At 41.5% G+C, this 26,272-nt stretch overlaps 1 protein-coding gene across 1 annotated transcript in view; it reads left to right on the top strand.

Annotated features, from left to right (window-relative positions):
- FOXJ3 (forkhead box J3) overlaps positions 1-26,272 on the top strand; it is a 114,580-nt gene that overhangs the window by 4,960 nt on the left and 83,348 nt on the right.

A 26,272-nucleotide genomic window follows, 5' to 3' on the forward strand; every position in this document is an offset into this window, starting at 1 on the left:
TTGCCTAGCCTTTCTGAGGCCAGTGGCAGGCTTGTTAGCACTGGACCCTGGGCAGCAGATCCTGCCTTTCTGGGGATTGGGGGAGAGCCGCGTGTCTGCTGCTGTGCTAGGACAAAGCAGCCTGGAGTTTTCCTGTGCTGATGCTGCGGGACCTATGGGCCCTGGTGTAGAAATATGTCATCAAAGCAGAAGTAGGGGATGACACAGTGAGTTCCGGTGGGACCACTTCTGCTTTTCCCTGTTTGGATATGTCATAGGGTTTTGCTTTTACTGTTGTTGTTTTTTTTTATTGGGGGGGGGGGGTTCCTGCTGTTGGCAGGAGTATGGCAGACAGTTCTTTTGTCCCATGCATGACAAGAAACTTATCAGCATGGAAAGGGAAACTTGGGGGAGCACCCTGGACTCTCCCTGAGAGCTGGAACCCAGCTTTAGGAGGTCTCCATTCCTGCCATGGCAGGGTTACATTCAGTGGAATTGACAGCCATTCAGTCCTTGGTGCATTTTTTGGACACTTGGTTCAAGATGAGTAAGATTCCCCTTTTAAGGGGAGTCAGCTGGAGAGCCTCCCTCTCTGAGACCTAGGGCACCAGTTTTCGGAGTTGCTGATTGAGTGCCTCAGGCAAACCTTGTTGGGGCTCTGGGGATATAACCAGTGGGGGACTGTCTCAGGTCAGGTCCTGGGGGCTCCCAGGGACTCCTATTCTCCTGACAAAGCAGCCACATCTCCAGGGGCCGAGTTCACCTTTGAAGGGGACCCTATTTTGGAGGGGATGAAGTGGCCTCCAAAGGCTTTTCCCCTCCCTAAAACTCTGCTGCAGTTGGTGCTGGTGGAATGGGGAGACTCCAGATCTGGTTCTCAAGGGGATGAAGTTGATGAATAAGCATTATCCACTCTTTCAGGGGAGAGGCTTTTCAAGGGCTTTAAGGTGGCCACGATTCCCGTGAAAGGTGGTTTGGCTCTTAAGGAGGCCTATGACTATAAGATTGAATTGCTTCCATTCCATTATCTCTAGATCTTATATTCCGCCAATACCTTATCAGTTCAAGGCAGATTACATTATTAAGAGACCAGACTGTTATGTGTAGGGATAACACTAATCAAAAACAAATGATTAAAATAACCAATGCTAAAAAAAAAAAAAAAAATCAAATATTAAACTATGTTCAACAAGTCGAATTTATGAAAGAAAAATGCTTTGTTTTCTTTTCCTTAACATTAAATAACATCTACATGATCGAATAATAAATGGTTAGGAATTCCAGATTGTCACTGCCTGATATTGTATAGAAAGAGAAAGTTGCTTCACTGATTTTTACCTTACTTATAACATGGAAGCACAACATAAATGTATTGTGAGTTGGGAGGTGAGGAAGTCCCAGTTCTCACCAAAGAGGAGGAAGCTGTTCCTCGCCATCTGGGAATTATATCTCCAGATCCTACACCCTCAAGGTCGCAGTTTGATTCTTAATGAGGGGTGATTCTGCTATGTTCAACTAGAGGAGTGGGGTATACCTAGTTCCTAGAACGGGGGGGGGGAGGGGGGTGAAGACTTGTGGTCCAAGTGGCTGGTGATTTGGGAAGAGAAGGTTGGGGGGGTAGGGCTATTTCTTCTTTTGGGCATGGGAGGGTACGCTATTCAGGTTAACACAGTTTTCCTTTCTGCATGGTTTTCTTTTACTCCCCCCCCCCTTTCCTGCTTTTAGTGTCCAATGACTATGACTTATGGAAGGATAGTAGACGAGCTTAGAATAGGGGGAGGAGGGATAGTTGTTTCAACATGGATGACGGTGGATCGTGTTCTATATGCACAATGTTTATTTGAGTTGTTAGTTGATCTTTGTCATCAATAAAAATTATTGAAACATTAAAAAGAATGTATTGCGAGTGTTGTGTATAGTATTAGGTCTGCGAACTAGGGCTATGAAATTGGACATATAGGAAGGAATGTCCTCGAATAAAATTTTAAAAACTGTGGTGCATAATTTAAATTGTATCCGAGTTTCTGTGGGAAGCCAGTGCAACCTAGTATAAAATATTTTATTAGAATCATATTTAGAAAGACCAAACATCAACTGAATAGCTGTATTCTGAATAATTTGTAATTTTGTGGTTTAGAAATTGGTCAGCTGATGCTACCTGTAAAGTGCACCTTTAACAAACTTCCCTTTCATGGGTGTCTCCTCTTTGGTGATGATATGGAGAAGTTCAAGAACCCGGGGGAAACCAGCCCTCAGGGTCTTCCCGAGCACATGGCTAAAGACTGGGGCCATCCCATTCTAGTAAGAAGACTTCCTTTCAAACCTCAGTGAGCTCACAGGAAGACCAGGGGGTTCAGGCTCCTTTTTCTCCTCTAGCAACTTGGCTGGAGGGACCATAGGGCCCCAGTAAGATTCAGCAGATCCTGTCAGTGATGGAACTGGTGGGAGGTAGGCTTCACCAGTTCCACTAATAGATGGATCCACATTACCTCTGACTAGCAGGTCCTGGAAGTGGTTCCGCTTGGTTGTGTGTTTAAGTTCGCAGAACCTGATTCAGATGCCCAAGCTTCTTGCATTTAGGGAAAACTTTTGATGCTCACCCTGGGAGCCATTAAGATCTGGCACAGCAGTGTGGTCAGGGTTGTTAGTCAATTTATTTTGTTATCCTCTAGAAAAGGGGAACTTTTCATCCAGTTCTGGGTCTCAAGGGGATTAATGCTTCCTTAAGAGTCCCATATTCCCAGATAGAAAACCCTACACATGTGGATTTCAGTAGTGTGTCTGGGAGAGCTTCTGGTTTCTCTCATTCGTTCTTTCACAGGCATACTACCACATTGCCATTTGAGGTGCCCGCGAGCATTTTCTATGTTCTCAAGTCTTGGAGAATCACTTTCAGTTCAGAGTGCTTCCATTTGGTTTGGCCATAGCCCTTCAGGCTTTACCAAATTATTGGTATTGGGTGCAACATTCCGTCACAAAGAGGGTATCAGAGTACCCCTATCCCTAGAAGGATTTTGGAGCTGCCAAGCGTGTTTTTCAAGGGACCATTACTTGTTTTTCTCTTTAGATTCAATTTTGCTGGGTACTGTTCCCTCCTTTCTGCTGAAGGCGGTTTCTCGCTTTCACTTAAATCAGGCGGTTTCTCTTCATGTGTTTTAGAGGCTTTTAGCTCTAGGAGTATCCCAGGCACTTTATATAAGTTGAATGTTTGTAGAGTGCTTCTACGCAGTTTAGATGTCACTAATCCATTTTGAATATCAGATTATTTCTTTGTCCTTTTTCATAGTCCTCTCAAGAGACATGCAACCTCAAAGTCCTCAATTGCATGCTGAATTAAGTTGGCTGTTGAGTCTGCTTTATATTCTTCAGAGGAAAGACGTTCCTCAGGGCTTTAAGGTCCACTCTTCCAGATTGTAGGTTCTGTCCTGGACTGAAACAAGAGCTGTAGTCCTGAAAGACATTGTTAAACGTTACAAGCTTGACATTCGGACTAGATGGGACAGTGCCTTTGGTAAGGCAGTCTTGGAAGATGTAGAGTCTTCCTCTCGCCCTGTAGGATGAAAGTTTTGATACATTCCATAGGTCTGGACTGCTCTAGCAGGATGATGAGGAAAGTGAAATTTATTCTTACCGGTTAAAATTTCCTTTCCTCAGGACCAAGTCTGGTAGACTGAGGAATTTGATAGATATGAGAGTCCTAGGTCTGCCACATGTCTGTAATTGTCAACTCTGTGTAGAGTTAGCTCCATGAGTCCCCTGTTCAGAGACATGGTTTGGTTTAATTGGGTCTCTCTTTTTTTTTTTTTTTTACTAATAACTGTTTTGGTCTCTCTGTCGAGTGGCTTTGACATTAGCATATTGGAAGGTTCGTGGCTATGCTACTGCTTGCATTGATGTAGTCACTGGAATCTTCAGTCTCTGCCTCCATCTGCTGGTAAAGGGACATTAGCAATAAGTTTGGACTGGTCTAGCAGGACTCAACTAAAGGAAATTAACATGTAAGAATAAATTTCACCATCTATTAGCATTCCCCCCCCCCCCTTTTCACTCTTAGAAGCCAGGATAGAGAATCTGTCTAACTTGGATGTTTTTATGTTTATGAATTCTTTCAACTGAAATGGTTGTAGGAACAGATACAACCATCTGCTTATGCTTAATAATACATTTTCTTGGATACTTCAAAAATAAATCTATGCCTGGAGCAGTAGCTCTGGGTCTCAGTGCAATAAATTCTTTTCTAACCTTTCGGGTTATAGAAGAAGGATCATGGCCATGAAACAAATCTTATTTAAAGAATAAACTTAAAATTATATCTCTGTCAGCGGCTTGAGTAAAAGACAGTGTAGCCTTAACTCTGATGTTTTTATATTTGTAAATTCTTTCAGCGTAGCCCTAAGTGTCATCTCTTACGCAGAAGATTTGAACAAATTGATCATGTTAACCTTTTCTGAAACAGATACATGATCAATCTCGCCCTCCTCCAGCTCTCCCTACTAGCTGATTGTGACAGAACAGTGTGTTTTAAGCCTGTAAAACATGCATGGGATAAACATAAAGGAATCCTGCTCCGAGGGAATGGATCCTCAGCTTAGCCGAGATTGGGTGGCAGAGCTGGTGGTGGGAGGGGGGGGGCTGGTTGGGAGGCGGGGATAGTGCTGGGCAGACTTATACAGTCTATGCCAGAGCCGGTGGTTGGGAGGCGGGGATAGTGCTGGGCAGACTTATACGGTCTGTGCCCTGAAAATGACTGATACAAATCAAGGTAAGGTATACACAAAAAGTAGCACATATGAGTTTATCTTGTTGGGCAGACTGGATGGACCGTGCAGGTCTTTTTCTGCCGTCATTTACTATGTTACTATGTATGTTAAAACTGCCTTTATTCTTGAAGTGCATTTCTCTAGTTTGGCGAACAGGTGGTGCATGTTGTGTTTTAAGCTGTTGCAAAGAACTGACCTACCTTTCTTTTAGTTAGCACATACATAAAGGAAATGCCTATAGTGATGTAACCAGCTTTCTTTCTTTTTTTTAACTTGTTGACTGGGCTCTGATAGGCCCAGGAGCTTTTTTCATTTGGATTATACTGTTTTTCCCCCCAGTTTCAGCCTGGGAGAAGAGAGAGAGAAAGCGCTTTGCAGAAGCCCTGTAAAACAATTATATTTGATAACTGGTGAGCAGCTATATGTCCTGATCTCCCCAGGTACTTTTTAGAAAGTAAACGTGTAGTTAGTGTTATAATTGATCCATATTTCAGTTACCTGTTATTGTTTGCTGATTGCACATTTTTTGTACACTGTTCAGTTTAGTTTATTGCCTCTTTGAACTGATAAAGAATTCTGGTGGTTTGTGTGTTGGGTCTGTGAGTGCTTTCTGGGAACTGTGGGACCACTAGGATTGTGGCCTCCAGTAATATAGAAATCACTGGGGATAATTTGAGAGTGGGAGACTCACCCAGAGGCGGTTGTGACCTAGTCGGTGGGAGGAGGGTGCTGGTGTAGAGCACGAGCAGCAGGTGCAGGCGGACCTGAGCTGTACTGGGGATAGACCCTCTAAGTGGCCATGGGGTAGCCCTAGGTGGGTGGCTAGGTGTTTTGTAACACTGATGTTATAAGGCATGAGAAGCTTTACATGCAGCTTAGCACCAGTTTCTGTGTACACCTTTCTACGTACAGGTTACTGACCAATTTTGTAGGAAGGAATTTTGCACATCATAGTGCAGGCAGTGCATTGCTCATTTAAATCATTTGGTAATGTAGGCTTTAGTGTGACTTCTGTGATACACAAACTTGCTTAGCCCCTCTGTTCCTGAACCTTATGGGTTGTCTTTGCATTCTCTCTAAGCCTGGTAATTTTCATCCCTTTTCTTCTGATCTGTAACTTTTTGGAACTTGCTGCTTTTTCTCTTTTGCAGTGGAGCCCTTCAGTTGGGGATCCATTCCATTATCAATGAAGATAGAATCCCTCTGTGTCCCTGGCATTATACGTTTTCTGAAAATTAAAAAAAAAAGTTTCCACTGATACTTGAGTTGGGAGTCCTAAGTGATTGCCTACTGTGCTTGTACCTATCAATGGATCTGTTTTAATTCCTTTACTGTTTCCTCTCTTACCCATTCTAGCCTGCTGCATGCACTGCAGAGTTCTTTAGCACCTTTAAGTAAGTAGGGTAAACGGTAATCTGTCAGTGATTGTGTCAGTTAAATGGCTGCATGAATGAGTCACTCTCACAGCTGAGCAGGCCATATAGCATGACTGAACAGAAAGTTACTTCTGATCAGCGAAGTCACCAGATTTCCAGATAGCAATAGCTCCAATCAGAAATAGTAATGCAAAGTTCAGGCCCTGTATTTTTGTCTTTTCACCTTCCTCCTCCAAGCAGGTTTTCTTCCTGGCCAGATGGTGTTGTGTGGACAATCCTGCTTTATTGGTCATTCATTTAGCAGTTCAAGGCCAGTGGTTTTGTTACGTGGAAATGATGTACCTTAAAAATTACCCCGATCTCTGCATCAAGCCCATAAAGGGTTTGAATTCTGTCCCAAATCTGCATATGTGCTCTTTTTTTTTTTCCCTTTCAAGTAAAAAGAACTTTTCAAGATTAGCTATTTCCTGTGACTGCATGAGCCAAGCCTCTATCTCAGCCGTAGTAAATAACTGCTGTGACACCAACGGCCTGAAATATAAGGGTAGGGGTGAATCCCAATAGACCTGAAATAGAACATAGTAACATAGTAGATGACGGCAGAAAAAGACCTGCACGGTCCATCCAGTCTGCCCAACAAGATAAACTCATATAGAAGTTATTTGACTGGGGTATCCCAGCACATTTGTAATCTCTGAAGCTAAATAAGACCAAAACTAAGCAACTTTGGGTGCATTCCTATCACATGTGGAAAAAGGTGCCCATCTACACCACTCTCGTCAGCAAAATTGATTTGAGCCTGGGAAGCTCCTAGCAAAACAGCAGGGTAAGGAAAGTAAATAAAAGCAAGCGAAAAAGGAAACCGATATGGTTCTCCAAGCAAGTGGCTGAGAAAATAAAGGCTAAAGAGTTGGCGTTCCAGAAATACACAAAAACTCAAGAACAGGAACACGGGAAGGAATACCGGAGGAAACTGAAAGAAGCCAAGAGAGAGATACGTCTGGCGAAAGCGCAAGCAGAAGAACAAATGGCTAGAAATGTAAGGAGGGGTGACAAAAATTTCTTCAGGTATATTAGTGAAAGGAGAATGACTAAAAAGGGAATTGTGAGACTAAAAGATACTGCGAACCGCTATGTGGATAATGATGAAGAAAAAGCAAATTTGCTAAATAGGTACTTTTGTTCTGTTTTCACAGAAGAAAATCCTGGAGAAGGACCGCGATGGACTGCAAAAAGTATAAATGAGATTGAAGTGGATAGAGCACCGTTCACGGAAGAGAGTGTGTATGAACAGCTTGAAAAGCTAAAGGTGGATAAAGCCATGGGACCGGATGGGATCCACCCCAGGATATTGAGGGAGCTCAGAGAGGTTCTGGCGGGTCCTCTTAAAGATTTGTTTAACATATCCTTGCAGACGGGAGAGGTTCCGAAGGATTGGAGAATAGCGGAGGTGGTCCCTTTTCACAAGAGTGGGGATAGGGAAGAAGCTGGAAACTACAGGCCGGTAAGCCTCACTTCGATTATTGGAAAAATAATGGAAGCGATGCTGAAGGAAAGGATAATGAATTTCCTGGAAGCCAATAAGTTGCAAGATCCGAGACAACATGGTTTTACCAAAGGGAAATCGTGCCAAACGAATCTCATTGAGTTCTTTGATTGGGTGACAGGAGAATTGAATCAGGGACGAGCTATGGACGTAATCTACTTAGATTTCAGCAAAGCTTTTGACACGGTTCCCCACAGGAGGCTCTTAAATAAACTGGAAGGGCTGAAGATAGGACCCGAAGTGGTGAACTGGATTAGGAACTGGTTGACGGACAGAAGCCAGAGGGTGTTGGTGAATGGAATTCGCTCGGAGGAGGGAAAGGTGAGTAGTGGTGTGCCTCAGGGATCGGTGCTGGGACCGATTCTGTTCAATATATTTGTGAGTGACATTGCCGAAGGGTTAGAAGGTAAAGTTTGCCTATTTGCGGATGATACTAAGATCTGCAACAAAGTGGACACCCGGGAGGGAGTGGAAAAGGTTTGGCAGTTAAAATTCAATGCGAAGAAATGCAAAGTGATGCACTTAGGGAATAGAAACCCTCGGGAGATGTATGTTTTAGGTGGGGAGAATCTGATAGGTACGGACGGGGAGAGGGATCTTGGGGTGATAGTATCTGAGGATCTGAAGGCGACGAAACAGTGTGACAAGGCGGTGGCCGTAGCTAGAAGGTTGTTAGGCTGTATAGAGAGAGGTGTGACCAGCAGAGAAAAGGAGGTGTTGATGCTCCTGTTTAAGTCATTGGTGAGGCCCCACCTAGAGTATTGTGTTCAGTTTTGGAGGCCGTACCTTGCGAAGGATGTAAAAAGAATTGAAGCGGTGCAAAGAAAAGCTACGAGAATGGTAAGGGATTTGCGTTACAAGACGAATGAGGAGAGACTTGATGGACCTGAACATGTATACTCTGGAAGAAAGGAGAAACAGGGGTGATATGATACAGACGTTCAAATATTTGAAAAGTATTAATCCGCAAACGAACCTTTTCCTGAGGTGCGAAGGCGGTAGAACGAGAGGACATGAAATGAGATTGAAGGGGGGCAGACTCAAGAAAAATGTCAGGAAGTATTTTTTCACGGAGAGAGTAGTGGATGCTTGGAATGCCCTCCCAAGGGAGGTGGTGGAAATGAAAACGGTAACAGAATTCAAACACGCGTGGGATAAACATAAAGTAATCCTATTCAGAAGGAATGGATCCTAAGGAGCTTAGCCGAGATTGGGTGGCAGAGCCAGCCGGTGGTGGGAGGCGAGGATAGTGCTGGGCAGACTTATACGGTCTTTGCCAGAGCCAGTGGTGGGAGGCGGGGCTGGTGGTTGGGAGGCGGGGATAGTGCTGGACAGACTTATACGGTCTGTGCCCTGAAGAGGACAGGTACAAATCAAAGTAGGGTATACACAAAAAGTAGCACATATGAGTTTGTCTTGTTGGGCAGACTGGATGGACCATGCAGGTCTTTTTCTGCCGTCATTTACTATGTTACTTTGTTACTATAAATGGAGGCCAATCATCGGTTCCAAATTTTATATTCTTTCAAGTAAGCAAATGAGTTTGATTCCCGGCACAGGCAGCTCCTTGTGACTCTGGACAAGTCACTTAACCCTCCATTGCCCGTCGCATTGAGCCTGCCATGAGTGTGGAAAGCGCGGGGTACAAATGTAACAAAAATAATAAAAATAAATACTGAAATATATTGTACAACCAAGCTGTGCCATGTGTTTTTGTTTTCCTTATGCTTGATCATACAGGTTGATAGTTCAGTCCACACAGGCTTATCCCACCTAGTAGAATAGAGCAGTTGTCAGCTTTTGCTTATGTAAAAATTGCTATATTGGGTGAGACCAAAGTTCCATCTAGCTCAGCATCTTGGTTTCAGCAGTGACCAGTCTAGAGGTCACAAGTACCTGGCAGAATCCCCAAAAGTAGCTAGACTCCATTCTGTTTATGCACAGATCTATCTTAGTAGTAGTCTGTTAATTTTTTCTCCAGGAACTTGTCCAAACTTTTCTTAGCTCTGCTGCTTTTACCACATCCTCCTCCAATAAATTTGAAAGCTTAACGACACAATGAATGAAAAATATTTTCTCTTTGTTTTAAATGTAATACTTCTTAGCTTTATGGCATGTCCTTTAGTTTTTGTATTTTTTGCTAGAATAAACAATTGATTTGCATTTATCTGTTCTACTCTACTCTTGGTTTTGTAGCCCATCTCATGTCCATGCTGAAGAGTCCTAACCTCTTTAGCCTTTCCTCCTGAAAAAGAAGTTCCACGCCCTTTATCATTTTGGTCGCCTTGCTCTGTACCTTTTCTAATTCTGCTGATTATTTTTTTTTTTGAGATGCAGTAACCAGGGTATTAATTTTGTTTTTTTAATGGTTCCATGGAAATGCACTGGCACATTTCTGTGGGAGGATGCCTTGGTCATCATATACTTTGTTCTTGAGTAAGAAATCATTCTAACAGTAAAAGGGGGGGGGGGGGGGGGGGTGAGGACACAATCCTGAGGCAGAAAAAGCAGGTATATTCTGTCTCCCCTCGAGTGGCCAGTTGTCTACTTTCCTTCTGATGCCGCTTCTGTGGCTGGGAGTTACAAATCAAGGGACATGTATAAGGGCCCAGGTCCCAGTCATGAAAGATTCCCTCAGTTTGTTTTCTGTCACTGAGAGGGAGTAAAAAGGTTCACCAGAGTGATGGATGAGGTGTCACAGTGACTTGAGTCGAGAAAGAGGATCAGTCAGCTGCCAGCCTCCCTCCAGCCTGCAGGCTAGTTGACCACCATCACCACCACCCCCTCCCCTGCTAGTTCGTCATACTTATAGCTGTCCCACGGAGGAAGACCTTCCTGCTCCATGCACCTCATGTGTCTGTGTGAGTCTGAGCCATGGTTGCAGGAACTCTGGCACTGGTCTCACGAGAGTTGACACCAGTGAGAGAATTTTTGCACCGCATGGCTCAGAGTTACACAGAGCCACGCAGTGCATGGAGCATAAAGTTCGTGCTCCAACGGCAGCTGCAGCAGTGGCCACAGCTAAAAAAAAAAAAAAAAAAACTTGTAAAAAAGGGTACAAAAATTTGCCATGGCAACCTGGTGCTTGAGATTTATTGCACCCTGGTATATACCTTTTGGTCCTGGTGATTTGCTGCTTTTGATTTGTCAGTTTGACCCATTAAATCTTCCAGGTTCATGGAGATTTGTTTCAGTTCCTCTGAACTGTCTACATTAAATAAGATTTTTAGCATAGGTAGTTCACTTGTATCTTTCTCCGTAGAGACCAGTCAAAGAGTCCATTTAGTCTGTCAGTTATGTCCTTGTTTTCCCTGAGTGTCCCCTTTACCACATGCTTATCTAATGGTCCAGTTGACTCCCTTACAGGCTTCTTGCTTTGAATGTACCTGAAAAGGTTTTTGTTATGAATTTTTCCTCTACCTCTATAACAAGCTTCTTTTCAGATTCTCTTTTGCCTTCCTTAGCAATGCTTTGCATCTAATTTGCCTTATGCTGTTTCCTATTTTCTTCATTGAATCCTTGTTCCATTTTTTTAAACATTCTTTTGGCAAAATAAACATCCATCTCATCTTTTAACCATGCAGACTGTCATTTGGCCTTTCTTGTATCTTTTCTACATTTGGAATACTTCTGATCTGGGCTTCCAAGATGGTATTTTTGAACAACATCCGCACCTAATGAAAACTTTTTAAACACTTGCAGCTGCTCCTTTTAGTTTTTTTGTTCACCGTGTTTGCCATTTTCCTCATTTTATTGTAGCCTCCCTTTTGAAAGTTAAATTCTATAACAATAGATTTCTTAATATCTTCCCTCCAGTTATAAAGTCAAAATTTGATCATCTTGTGATCACTATTGTCAAGCTGTCCCAGCACACTAAGGGCTTCTTTTACAAAGCTGCGGTAGTGATTCCCATAGCAACAAACGTGACAAAGCCTATTCAATTCCTGTGGCCTTCATCATGTGCCATGCAGGAATCAACTACCATGGCTTGGTAAAAGGAGCCACAAACTCTCGCACAAAATTGTATGTTCATTAGCAGTTAGGTTCAAAATACTTCCCCTTCTTGTCTGTTTATGAACCAGTTGCTAAATGAAGCAGTCAGTCATTTATTTCATGTTAGGACTTTACCTCACTAGCGTGTCCTGATGTGACATTTATCCAATTAATATTGGGGTAATTGAAATCAAGAAAATCAAAAACTAAATATTCCAGCCCAAAATTAGTGTTGAGAGGTTTTTACATGCCAATATCGCCACAAATTAACTTGCTCAAAATCAACCCCCCCCCCCCCCAAAAAAAAAAAAAAAGAAGCGGATAGAAAAAGACCAGTGAAAATTTGGTCATCAATAAAGTAAGCAGCGTCAAGATTGAACATAAGAATAGTCATACTGAGTCAGAACAATGGTCCATCTAGCCCGGTATCCTGCTTCCAACAGTGGCCAATCCAGGTTACAAATAAATGGCAGAAACCCAATTAGCAGCAACATTCCATGCTACCAATCCCAGGGCCAGCACTAACTTCCCCCATGTCAATCTTAATAACAAACTATGGACTTTTCCTCTAGGAACTTGTCCAAACCTCTTATAAACCCATTTACGCTAACCGCTGTTAACACATCCTCCGGCAGTAAGTTCCAGAGCTTAACTATGCTTTGATTTCATTGAGTGTCCCCTGGTCTTTGTACTTTTTGAAAGAGTGAAAAATCTATTCACTTTTACTCATTCTACACCACTCAGGATTTTATAGGCCTCAATCATATCCCCTCTCAACTGTCTCTTTTCCAAGCTGAAGAGCCCTAACACTTGAAAACCACGCAAAAAACACAACCAAGAAGATGTTCCACTCAATGTGGAAATTAAAAAGAGTAAGACCTTTCTTCCCAAGGACTGTCTTCCGTAACCTGGTACAATCAATGGTACTCAGTCATCTAGACTACTGCAACGCACTCTACGCTGGCTGCAAAGAGCAAATAATCAAGAAACTTCAGACAGCCCAGAACACTGCAGCTAGACTCATATTCGGTAAAACAAAATATGAAAGTGCAAAACCCCTATGAGAAAAGCTAAACTGGCTCCCACTTAAAGAACGTATCATGTTCAAAATATGTACCCTAGTCCACAAAATCATTCACGGAGATGCCCCTGCTTACATGGCAGACCTGATAGACACCACCCAGGAATGCTAAAAAATCATCCCGCACATTCCTCAACCTTCACTTCCCTAACTGTAAAGGTGTAAAATACAAACTAATGCATGTGTCAACTTTTTCCTACCTGAGCACACAATTCTGGAACGCGCTGCCGCACAACTTAAAAACGATTTATGAACTAACTAACTTCCGCAAACTACTGAAGACCCGTCTCTTTAACAAGGCATACCACAAAGATCAACAAATGTGAACTCCTCTACATATATCCAGTATTGTCTTATTATATTTGCTTGTTATACTAATATCATACTTTTTCATGATCATGTTACCCAAGATCCTTCCATAATACTAATTGTTTATCTTATTATATATTTCCACTATTCATGATGTATTGTAAGCCACATTGAGCCTGCAAAGAGGTGGGAAAATGTGGGATACAAATGCAATAAATAAATAAATAACCTCGTTAGCCTTTCCTCATGTGGGAGAATTTTCATCCCCTTTTATCATTTTTCTCACTCTACTTGAACCTTTTCTGATTCCACTATATATTTTTTGAGATACAGTGATCAGAATTGTCTGCAATACTCAAAGGTGAGGTTGCACCATGGAGCGATACAGAGGCATAATAATAATAATGTTGGTCTTATTCTGCAACCGTTTCCTGATAATTCCTAGCATCCTGTTTGTTTTTTTTGGCCACCGCCACACACTAGGCAGAAGATTTCAGCGTACTGTCTACAGTGACACCTAGATCTTTTTCTTGAATGCTGACTCCTACGGTGGACCCTAGCATCAGGTAACTATGACTTGGATTATTCTTCCCAATGTGCATCACTTTGCATTTGTCCACATTAAATTTCATTTGCCGTTTGGATGCCCAGTTTTCTAGTTTCGTAAGGTCTTCCTGCAATTTTTCACAATCCGCATGTTTTGACAACTTTGAATAGTTTTGTCATCTGCAAAGTTATTCACCTCACTCATTCCATTTTCCAGATCATTTATAAATATGTTAAATATCACTGGTCCCAGTACAGATCCATGCACTATTCACAGATCCCACTATTCACCCTCCTCCATTGAGAAAAATGGCCATTTAATCATATCTTCTGTTTTTTGTCCAATAACCAATTCCTAATCCACAGAAGGACATTATCTCCTATCCCATTCTCAGGTGTCTCTCATGAAGAACTTTGTCAAAAGTTTTCTAAAAATCTAGGTAGACTGCATCAACTGGCTCACCTTTATCCACATGCTTATTTACGCCTTCAAAAAAATGAAGCAAATTGGTGAGGCAAAACTTCACTTGGCTGAACCCATGCTGACTCTGTCCCATTAAACCATGTTTGTATATGTGTTCCGTAATTTTATTCTTGATCATAGTTTCCACCATTTCCCCCAGTACTGAAGTCAGGCTTACCGGTCTGTAATTTCCCGGTTCACCACTGGAACCCTTTTTAAAAATTGGCGTTACATGGGGCATCCTCTAATCTTCAGGTACTATGGATGATTTTAACGACAGGTTACGGATCACTAATAGAGCAACAATTTCATGTTTGAGTTCTTTCAGTACCCTGAGGTATATTTCATCTGGTCCAGGTGATTTATCACTCTTTAACTTGTCAATTTGGCTCAGTACGTCTTCCAGTTTCACTGATATTTCTTTCAGTTCCTCCACTTCTTCCACATCCTCACGAATTATAGCTACATCTTGCAAGGTTCCGCGTTAGGAGTTACGGATCAAGAAAGGGATCTGGGTGTCGTCGTCGATGATGCGCTGAAACCTTCTGCTCAGTGTGCTGCTGCGGCTAGGAAAGCGAATAGAATGTTGGGTGTTATTAGGAAGGGTATGGAGTCCAGGTGTGCGGATGTTATAATGCCGTTGTATCGCTCCATGGTGCGACCGCACCTGGAGTATTGTGTTCAGTACTGGTCTCCGTATCTCAAAAAAGATATAGTAGAATTGGAAAAGGTACAGCGAAGGGCGACGAAAATGATAGTGGGGATGGGACGACTTTCCTATGAAGAGAGGCTGAGAAGGCTAGGGCTTTTCAGCTTGGAGAAGAGACGGCTGAGGGGAGATATGATAGAAGTGTATAAAATAATGAGTGGAATGGATCGGGTGGATGTGAAGCGACTGTTCACGCTATCCAAAAATACTAGGACTAGAGGGCATGAGTTGAAGCTACAGTGTGGTAAATTTAAAACGAATCGGAGAAAATTTTTCTTCACCCAACGTGTAATTAGACTCTGGAATTCGTTGCCGGAGAACGTGGTACGGGCGGTTAGCTTGACGGAGTTTAAAAAGGGGTTAGATAGATTCCTAAAGGACAAGTCCATAGACCGCTATTAAATGGACTTGGAAAAATTCCGCATTTTTAGGTATAACTTGTCTGGAATGTTTTTACGTTTGGGGAGCGTGCCAGGTGCCCTTGACCTGGATTGGCCACTGTCGGTGACAGGATGCTGGGCTAGATGGACCTTTGGTCTTTCCCAGTATGGCACTACTTATGTACTTATGTACTGATAGATCTCTTACATCTTCTTCCGTAAAGATTGAAGCAAAGAATTCATTCAGTCTCTCTGCTATGGCCTTGTCCTCCCTGAGTGCCCCTTTTGCTCCATCATGATCTAACGGTCCCATGGATTCCCTCATAGGCTTTCTGCTTCTGTTGTACCTGAAAAAGGTATCACGTATGAATTTTTGTCTCCACGGCAAGTTTTTCTTCATATTCTCTTTTAGCCTTCTTTATCAGTGTTTTGCAACTAGCTCGACACTGCTTATGTTGTTTTATTTTCTTCATTCAGATCCTTTTTCCATTCTTAGAAGGATCATTTTTTGGCTCTAATACCCTCTTTCACTTCAACTTTTAGCCATGTTAGTTGTCATTTGCTCTTCTTTCCACCTTTGTGAATACGTGGAATACATCTTGTCTGGGCTGCCACAATGGTATTTTTAAACAACGTCCATGCCTAATTTAAAGTCCCTAACCTTTGCGGTCGACCCTTCAAGCTTCTTTTTAACCATTTTCCTCATTTTATCATAGTCATCCTTTCGAAAATTGAATGCTGCTACAGTAGATTTCTTTAGTGACTTTACTCCAGATATCGGTTCAAATTTAATCATGTTATGATCAATGTTTCCCAGCGGATCCAACATTGTTACCTCTCGTTCCATGCCCTGCATGTCACTAAGGACTAGATCTAAAATACCTCTCCTTCTTATCGGTTATTGGACCAGTTGCTCCAAGAAGCAGTCATTTATTGCATCTAAGAATTTTACCTCCCTAGCGCTCCCTGATGTAGCATTTATGCAGTCAGTATTGGGGTAATTAAAATTGCTCATTATTATAAATGTTGCCCAGTTTGCCAGCTTTCCTTATTTCTGGAAACATTTGTTCGTCTGTTCGTTCTGTCCTGGCGGATGGTAGTACAGCCCTACCAGTATACTCTTTTTCTTCTTACATGGAATTTCTATCCACAAGGATTCCACGCAGCTGTTTCATGTAGAATATTTATTTTGACTCAGTTCCCTCTTTAACATATAGTGCAATCCCCCCTCCAATTTGATCCACTCTATCATTGCGATATAATTTGTTACCCTAATGACACAGTATCCTATTGATTGTCCTCCTTTCACAAAGTCTCTGAGATGCCTATTATATCTACCTCTTCATTTATTTTTTTTAGGCTTCTAGCATTTGTATATAGACACTTCAAATTGTGTTTTTTTCCTAGCTTCTATAAGCTTCTTTGAAGTTGACTGGGATAATTTGCATCCTTAACACTGTTCTCCCATTAAACACTCATGACTTTCTTTTACCATTATTGAAACCTCTCTATTGGGATTCCCTATATGTCCTGTTTCAATTAGTGTCCTTCGCGGATACCCCACACTGAACTGTGCATTTCTGGGTGACTGTCTGCTTTCCTCCCCCATTTTAGTTTAAAAGCTGCTCTATCTCCAGCGCTCAACACAAGTGACTCAAATGGAGTCCTAGGTCACAACACCTGAGTTGTAGAGCTCCTGCCGTGATCGACCTGAGGTGGCACCAGCAGCGCTGAAGCCTGGAAGACATGAGACGGTTCTACCACAGCAAGAGAGAACTCTCCCCAGGTGCTGTGGTTGGCTTGAATGATTTGCTCAAAGTGCTGAATCATCTTCACAGGGTCAGCTCTTGTGCACAGAAACATCAAACCTCTTTCAGGAGGTGGGGATAATGACAGACCAAGGATAGGACTCGGAAGGCCCAGAGGAGAGAGGCTTCCACCACGCGAACTTAAGCTGCAGAAGCTCTACTAAGGATCTCACAACTCTGTCTTCTGCAACTGATCCAGAACGTCTTGGTGAAAGCTCTTCTATGACACTTCAGAGTACAGAGCAGTATTGTAGTACTAAAGACCAGGTTCTGGGCCATCTGGAGGGCCCTACCAAACTTGTTGCAGCAAAGCTACCAAGCTGCTGCACAAGGAGGCAGCTCAATCAAAGCAAGACAAGCAGTAAGGAAACTTCTGCAGCAACAAGGAAGCCATACCCCTCACAGACCAGAGCTCCCTACCCTCATCAAACCTATTGATGGCATTATAATACGGCATTTAATGCGGGATACCAAAATGACCATCCTACTAAGGTACTTCTATTTCCTAATATTAACCTGGCTGATAGGTGGTTCACACCCTGACACAGGGCTCATACTTTAAGATCACAGTTATATCATTAATAGGTCACAGAGCAAGAGGGGTTAGACCACACAAGATACAAACTGACACAACTAAATTCGTACAGCTAGGTACACAACCCCTAGGGCATATGCACCATCAGATTAAGGAAATAGCGTTGAACACAGTAAGAAACAGACAACTGATAAGAGTCAGAACAGAATGTGGGAAAACAGACTCCTACATTCCCATACCAATGGGGTACATAAACACACAATCAACAAAACAAACCTAATAAAGGATTGGATGGAAGCAGAGAACCTAGGGATATTATTCATTACCGAAACGAGGGTAAGCAGTAAAACTGACCCCATATTAAATGATCTGTGTCCTAACGGCTACAAAAACCTACACCTAGTGCAGTGCCACAAGAGAGAAGGTAGTATATCTATTATATACAGATCCTTCTTTAATGTATTACTGTTTTCAGAATTCATGTCATCCAATCTAGAAATACTGGCCTGCTCCATCACTGATTCCACCTTACAAGGTCAAATAAGCTGCACATTATTCTATAGACCACCAGGTAGCTGACCTGACACTAGAGGAAACTTTATGGACTTCAAACATATCAACATCTCAAACAAACGTAATAATATTAGGAAACAAAATATCCACCTAGACGTCCGTGAGGACTAACACACCAAAGACATAACAGAGTACATAGCACCCTGGAACTTAGTGAGCCCAAGAAAAGGCTCAACCCACAACAAAGGTCACCTATTAGACTTATTCACTTACAGGCTAACGACCCACACAGATTTCTCCATATCCGAACACAAATGGTCACCAGTCACCTGGTCAGATCACAAAACACTCACATTCACTTTCCACTGAAAAGAGAAAATGGAAAGAGAACAAACAGGCAAACTGTTACAGTGAACACAAGAGGCAAAATATCAGCATCCCTCTTCTGGGACCAGGCCTTTAAAAATCACTGTAGCTCAATCACTCAATTAGCGTCATCCTCGACAAGGTTTATGAAGCACTGGGATGAGCTGAGCACAACAACACTAGACAACAGCACCAGAGAGGCTTAGATCAAAGCCAAACACCCTAGTTCAACCAAGATGTCTTAAACGCAAAGAGATGCTTCAAACAGCTGGAAAGGAAGTGAAATAAAAACAGCACAGATTAAAAGAAGCTCATGTGGAGACCAAGCAGTGAGAGCCTGCAAGCATCACACAACAAACAAAAAGAAATACTATGAAACGTACATAGGATCTGATCACATAAATACCAAAAAACTACACACACTCGTGAACAATTTATTAAACATACAACAGATAACGACATCTAACGAAAATTCACCCACTGCAAAGGCAGTCACCATACATCGAACAAAAAGTAGCTAAAAACACTACCAACCTACTAAAGAATGACAAACATATTGATTAGCTACATAGATGAAATCGGAATCCCCAGCGAATCACTACATGCAACAAAATTTGGATCACATTTACTACACCTACAACCACAGAAACTCATTTTTAAAAAAAAAAAATATTCAAATAGCAATGCATGTTGGATGAATGCGCTTATACCATTATGAAGGAGGCCCCAAACTGGTTCATTGAATCACAAATAACTCATCTAATACTTCTCCTACAGGGCGGTCATTTCCCTGCTGACAATGGAAGCATAATTTATTTATTTATGTATTTGTTTGTTTGTTGCATTTGTATCCCACATTTTCCCACCTTTTTGCAGGCTCAATGTGGCTTACATTATGCCATAGTGACAGTCATTTCCGGATCTGAAAAATACAAAGTGGTATAGCATTGAAATTCGTAAATGATAGAGTAGATTACAAGGTGGTATTGCATTAAAGTTCATAGATGATAGAGTAAATTATAGGGTAAGTTAGACAGTCAAATATAGAAAGTTCATTTCCGGCATGGGAAATAAAGTGGTAGTGCATAACGCGTTACGCGTCCGAGTAAGTGAGGCAGTCCGCTGTAGGGAGTTCGGCTTTAGTGTTAATCCTAACACCAATCATTAAAAATGCAATGGCGAAGAAAAGTGATATTGCAAACTGTGGATCAGTGACAAGGTGATGGAAGGGATGGTATCCAGCCAACTAATGAACTACTTATCACAACACCTAATCCTCCTCAAGCTGGATTTAGGCCACTACACAGCACAGAATCAGCACTTATATCCCTCATAGGTGAAGTCAGGAATGAAATTAGCCTCGGGGGGGGGGGGGGGGAACAAAGTCTTGATACTCCAATTTGACATGTCCAGTGCTTTTGATGTAGTGGATCACGATCCAGTATTCTATTTGCTGGACAATATTGATCTAGGTGGAGCAGTGCTTAGATGGTTCCAGGGTTTCCTTCAATCCAAATCCTACCAGGACACCCAAATGTGGGAGTACCGCAACGATTCCCACTCTCACCAATCCTATTCAATATACCCATTGCACCCAAAAACCTACATATATGCCGATGATGTAACAATATGCATTCCCTTCAAAGGAGATATAAATAGCGCAACTACTAGAATTCAATCAGGCCTACACAAGATGTAGATATGGACGTCAACATTCAAGTTAAAACTGAACATAGAAAAGACCAAATTTCTGGTAGTGACGAATCCACACAACTCTGCGCCCTACTACACCTTAATTATAGGGCAAACCACCTACCATTAGAACAATCTCTGAAAATACTAGGGGTCAGCATAAACCAAAACATAACATTCGACAACCACATAACAGAGGTCACATCCAAGCTCTTCAAAAGTCAATGGCAATTACGTAGAATAAGGGGTCTTATTACATTCCAGCTACTAGTCCAATCACTGATACTATCCAAAATTGATTACTTCAATGGTCTCTATACAGGATGCAAAAACACAAGCATCAAAAAATTACAAATAGCACAGAATACAGCGTCACGTCTAATTTTCAAAGCCACACGCTTCCACAGAATCACCCCACTATTAATGAAACTACACTGGCTCCCTTTGAAGGCCAGAGTCTTGTTTAAAGCCATCACCTTTAGTCTTTAACACTAATTGTAAACTGTACCTAACGTAATTTTATAAACCTTTTCCATAACTAAAATTTTGATATATATGTAGGAAATAGGAAATGTCATGCCTAAATTTGCATGTGCTGCAGGCCAGCACATACTTTGCACAATAGGGGTGCCCAGGGGCAGAGTTTGGGCAGTCATGATTGTGATGTACATTTTATGACATACCATATATATAGTTTTGGTATCCCTAAATCATTTGTAAGGGGAAAGACAATTAAGATATTTCATGTAGACCACTTCCCCATACAATACTAATTTATAGAAGTCGGACTGTCAGTATCTGGCCAGTACCAAAAAAATTTTTTCCCAGGTACTTCTAGTTCCTCGTAAATCCATATTTTTCCATTGTATATTATATATTTTTTTCTATAAATTTACCAAAATCTTAGGGCCCTGTTTACTAAGGTGCGCTAATGCTAAAGACATCCATATTTACCTGTGGATGTCTCTAGCATTAGAGCAAGCAAATTTTTAGCACACACTAAAAACTCTAGCACGCCTATAGCACGGCTTCAACATGAAAAATTAATATTGAATAAAAACATATAATTTTTCAACTTTCACATCTCAAAAATTGTTCTGAAACTGTCAGGCTTCTTATACCATATGCATGTAAAATGTGCGTCAACATTTACACCTACTCTTGAGTGGTGCAGGAATTGTGCTGTTATCTTAAAAAGACATATGAGCGCTTTCTTGCCCATTTAACCTTTGCACCCTGTTATAAAATTAGCCTCCGCGTGGGAAATATTTTTACATGATTGAGACTTCCTCAACAAGTGGGAATTCTTGGTGGACACGGTACAGAAACAATTTTAAGTCGTTAACTGAGTAAAACACATGAGTTATTAGATAGTGGGCATACGGTACTTGCAGTGTCACTGGATTTAGCATCACATTTGATCTTGTCGATCACAACCTGTTACAGAGATTAAATTCTGTATGAATTTAATCTACTGTCTTGACATGATTTAGTTCATTTAAAAAAAAATAGAGCCTATGCGGTGTCAGTAGACAACATTTTTTCTAAGAACTATCATTTAACATGCGGAGTACCGTTGGACAGGGTTCTGCCTTCTTGCCAATTCTTTTTAATATTTTTATTGCACCGTTACTAATGATTATTCAGGAATTTGAAGTGAAGGTCTATGCTATGCAGATGACATATTAATATTGAAAAATTGTTTATCTGCATCTGTCCAGTGGTTAAAAGAACATCATTTGGTATTGAATATAGACAAATACTTGACATATTGCATTATTGGTCAAGAATCTCGGCCAATTCCCCCCCCCCCCCCTTTACATAGCCACGCTAGCAGTTGCTGATGCGGTAGTTCTGACGAAGCCCATTCATAATGAAGTGGCTGTGTTGGCATTGCCGCTAGGTAGCCACTAGCGTGGCTTTGTAAAATGGAGGTTTGTTAGGTAAAGCTATTCCGTCAGTAACTAGTTTTAGGTATCTGGGGGTAATAATAGATTCACAAATGACTTTTCAATGATCATATATCAGAAGTTATTAAAAAAAGGTTTTTATACCTTGAGGTTATTGTGCTCAGTGAAACATTATTGTGGTGAAAAAGCTTTATACTGCTTCATGCAATATGTAAAAGAGGACCTTAACTACAGAAAATATTATCATATTACCCTGCTTTATTTGAAATATCATTGGTTACTCATAAAATATACAATCTACTTTAAAGTGCTGACTCTGGTCTACAAGGCACATTATACTTGGAGGCCAGGCTGTTTACATTCAGTGATCATTCCATATACTGGACTCTGAGATCTTTACAAGATCATGGGATGATTAATACCACATTTTAAAAAGAGCTAAATGGGCCTCAAGAGCAAAAGCCTTTTTTCATTTGACCTCTTCTTTGTGGATTGATCTTCCTTATTATATTCCTGCAGAGGAAGATTTTATTAAGTTTTTAAGATATTATTGAGGACCTAGGGCCCTATTTACTAAGGTGCGCTTGTGTTTTTAGCTCACACTAACGCTAGAGACACCCATAGGAATATATGCACGCACTAAAAACATTGTGCCTGCAGCATGGCTTAGGGCCCCTTATTTTTTAAACAAGCTTTTGATACTAATGTAGAGGATGATAGTAAAGAAGACTAACGGTTCTGCACAACACAATCTTAATGAGGAGTGAAGTATATTGGTTTGACTGATTCATGGATGAGCATTTTTAGACTTTTCTTCATAAACTTTATGTGTAAATCCTTAATGCTTTTTTATTGGCTGTATTTCATATTATGAATTCAGATGTAAAGCTTCAACTCATTTTGTCATCATGGTCTGCTTTGAAGTGGCTGTTCATCCGTGAGAGGCAAAATTGAAATCTTAAAAAATATATATATACTGCTATTTGAATTTTCTTACTGCTGTAAATGTCTGTTGCCTATATTTGGCTTATTCTTGATGTACACCTCCTTGGGTGAATTTCTTCAAAAAGGCGGTAAATTAAATACATAAGTACATTAGTGTGTGTGTGTAAAATATGTTTGTCAGTGTTAGCGCAACTGTTCTGCACAAATGGGTTGTTATCCCTTCCTACTAGTGGAGGCAGAGAAAAGACTGAATTCTACCAGTGACATCACCGTTATAAGCTGTGGTGTCCCCTGGAAGATTTTAGTATTTTTCTCTACCTTCAGCAGGTGGTAGGTTGCTGTTTGGTGCACCTGAGTCCCTGGCTTAGCTCCCCACTTTGTTGGTCACAGCCACACAGTGTGGTTGAGCCTAAGGGTCGCTCCTGGGCTTACAGATTTGTTCCCTGCCTAGTGCAGAGTTTGGCTCCGCAGCCCCCAGTTTGCACATAATAGTGCTTACTGGTTGCGGCTATCTGCTCAGTCCCCAGCCTCGCCTTGCTTGGCAGCCCTGTGGGGTGAACACCCCCCCCCCCCCCCCCGGCTCTCCTGGAACCCCAGATTCCATCTGGGTTTTCTTTTTTGGAGCCTGTCTCATGTTCCCAATGTTAGGGAATAGAGCTGCATTTCTGCAGCTTTAAAAGCTCTGTTAAAAAACAAATAAAAAATGAAAAACGCAGCACAGAGCTCAATTGGGGAAATCAGTCAAATGTTCTTGAGGTATTTTGGTCAATCATTTTTGTATCTAGTGAGAAGAGGTTTTAGGTTTACATCAAAGAATTTGTTGCAGAGGTGCCTGGTGATTTATTTTATATTTTTTGTAGTTTTTGTCTTTTGGGTTTGAAATTTTAGAGGGAGACTAGCCATGATGTTTTTATTTTTTTGGTTTGTTTTGCCTTCTTGGACTTACACGGCGTTTGTCAAGATTTTCAAGATCCCACTGGTATGCCTGTCCTTTCTACTCTGCACCGGAGACCTAGACCTAAGAAAGTTGGACTGATTATTCGTTCTGATCTAATTGATTGATCTCTACTCACAGGAATTTTGTAGAGCCTATTTTAAATCACAGACCTTTTCTCCAGAAGCGAGCTGTTCATCCTGTTAAAAGATATTATGTGACAGACTGTCGCTACTAATTCTACTACTCCTGTGCCATGTGCTTAAGTTAATGCCAGATCGATAGTTAATAAGTCTTTACTTGTGAATGACAATTGTATCAGAAGAACTTGTTTTCTTTTTCTGGTAGAAACTTGGCATCCTGAAGGTGATAATCCATTTATATACTTCATCTATGTCGTCCTGGTTATGCTCTGTTACATACTCCCAGGTTGGACAAAAGAGATGGGGTTTTGGTTGTCATAAGAGATTTTTTTTTTTTTTTCCATTTAACTTGATTACTTCAGTAATTCAACCTGGATTAGAATTTATGATGTGTAGTTTTCAGATGATTTAGCTTCTGTCTCAAATTTGATTGGTCTGGTGCTTCTATGTCGTCGTCCTGGTTTATAGGCTGCTATTCAACCCGATTTTATTTGAGGCTATTGGCAGGTTTTCATGCCAATTTCCTAGATTTGTGGTATTAGGAGACTTGAATCTCCATCTGCACAATCATGCTGAATCTAAAGTATCTGATTTATTATCATTGTTAACTAATTGTAATATGATGATGCCTAGTATTGTTCCTACTCATGAGAAGGGTCACTTAATATCCTAATTTTGTGCATGTAGCATGCCGGTTCGCTAGTTAGATCATTTTTTGTCTCATTGTGAATATTTTTATGTCCCACTCATCAACCACATAGACTGCACAATACATCAAAACTAGGGGAAGGATTGGTGGTGCTATTTTCTGGTTTCAAGTGTTAAGCCTAGTTCATGATGTGCAGGATCTTACTAAATCAAACTGGGACAATTTATGTTCTTATGTTACTCTAAAATGGCTGCCAAGACTTCAAGTGGTGGCCTCACGAGGCTGTTGCATGACGTTTCGGCGGCCATTTTAAACAAGTGGCAGTGATAGGATCAGCGGCAGCGGGCAGGAAAGCGTGGGGACATTTCCTGCCCTGAAGCAAGCCACTAGACCACCAGGGTGATCTGAGATATGTGCAGGGAGGAAAAGCAAAGCTTCATTAGTTTTACGGTTCCGTGGGAACCCTGCAGGAACTGGGTCCATCCCTGCAGGATGCCCATGGACCTTGGTCCATCCCCATGGGATCCCCACGGTCCTGGAGGGGATCCCCACGGGATTTCTGCAGTATCCACGGAATTCCTGCTATCCCCATTCCCGTGCAGCTCTCTAATGTGCAGTTTCCTCTTCAGTGATTTCAGAAAAGGAAGAAAAGGAGGTAGGGGTTAACAGCATGGACTAGGGGAAACTTATAGTTAAAGTACTCAGCCGTAGTCTGAGGGAAAAGTGAAGGAGGGTGAATAAACATGTGGATAAAGGTGAGCTGGTTGATTTAGTGTATCTAGATTTTCAGAAAGCTTTTGACAAAGTCCCTCATGAGAGACTCCTGAGAAAATTAAAGGAAAGAAAATTATCATGGTAAGAACCTAATTTTCCCTTCAGTATAAGGATGGCCTACTAAGTGTTCATACTAGGGTTTCACATTTGCAGGATATGATGGGAGGTTAGTTATTTGCATTGTGTTTGTGTTATCATTCTTGTATCTGCTTGTCTACCATTCAGCCATGTGGGGAAACAAGGGATAGGCCTGTGGAATTGGCATGCCCCCTACCAGTAAGTTATTAAGCCAGAGACGTAGCAAACCAGGTATCTAAAAGAAACTGGCGGGGGGGGGGGGGGGGGGGCAGTTGAAACAGCTTGCGATCAGAAGTCAGCTAGCCAGCACAGCATCAGTGGACAGGGGGGACACTGTCCAGGCCTCTGCATACTTGTGCAGAGGTAAGCAGACTCAGTGGGTGGGTTTGGGGGAGGAGGGTCCAGCTTGCATGGGCAGAGAATAGCCAGAGCAACATTGATGGAGTGGAGGGACACTATGCAGACCTCTGCATAGTTGTGGGGAGGTCATGTCTGGCCATTATTTTTCACAGACCTTTTCAAATAATACCTGAATTATTTAGCTATTTCCATTCAAAGCCAGAAATACAGCCTTGTGGTCAGTTACTTGATGTTACGATTGCCAAAAATAGTATGCCAGGTCATTGCACTATTATAGCATATGAAGTACCTTGCCTGGTACTGTATTTAAGAACTTTTGTGTGAGATCATCTTCAGTTTTTTCCTCATGTTTTTTTCTATATAGGTAGGATATATTTTGTATGTAATTTTTAAATATAAAGATATATTATATCAGGCTTTTTA

The sequence above is a fragment of the Microcaecilia unicolor genome, chromosome 13 (assembly GCF_901765095.1).
Source record: "Microcaecilia unicolor chromosome 13, aMicUni1.1, whole genome shotgun sequence".
In the NCBI taxonomy this organism is placed as follows: Eukaryota; Metazoa; Chordata; class Amphibia; order Gymnophiona; family Siphonopidae; genus Microcaecilia; species Microcaecilia unicolor.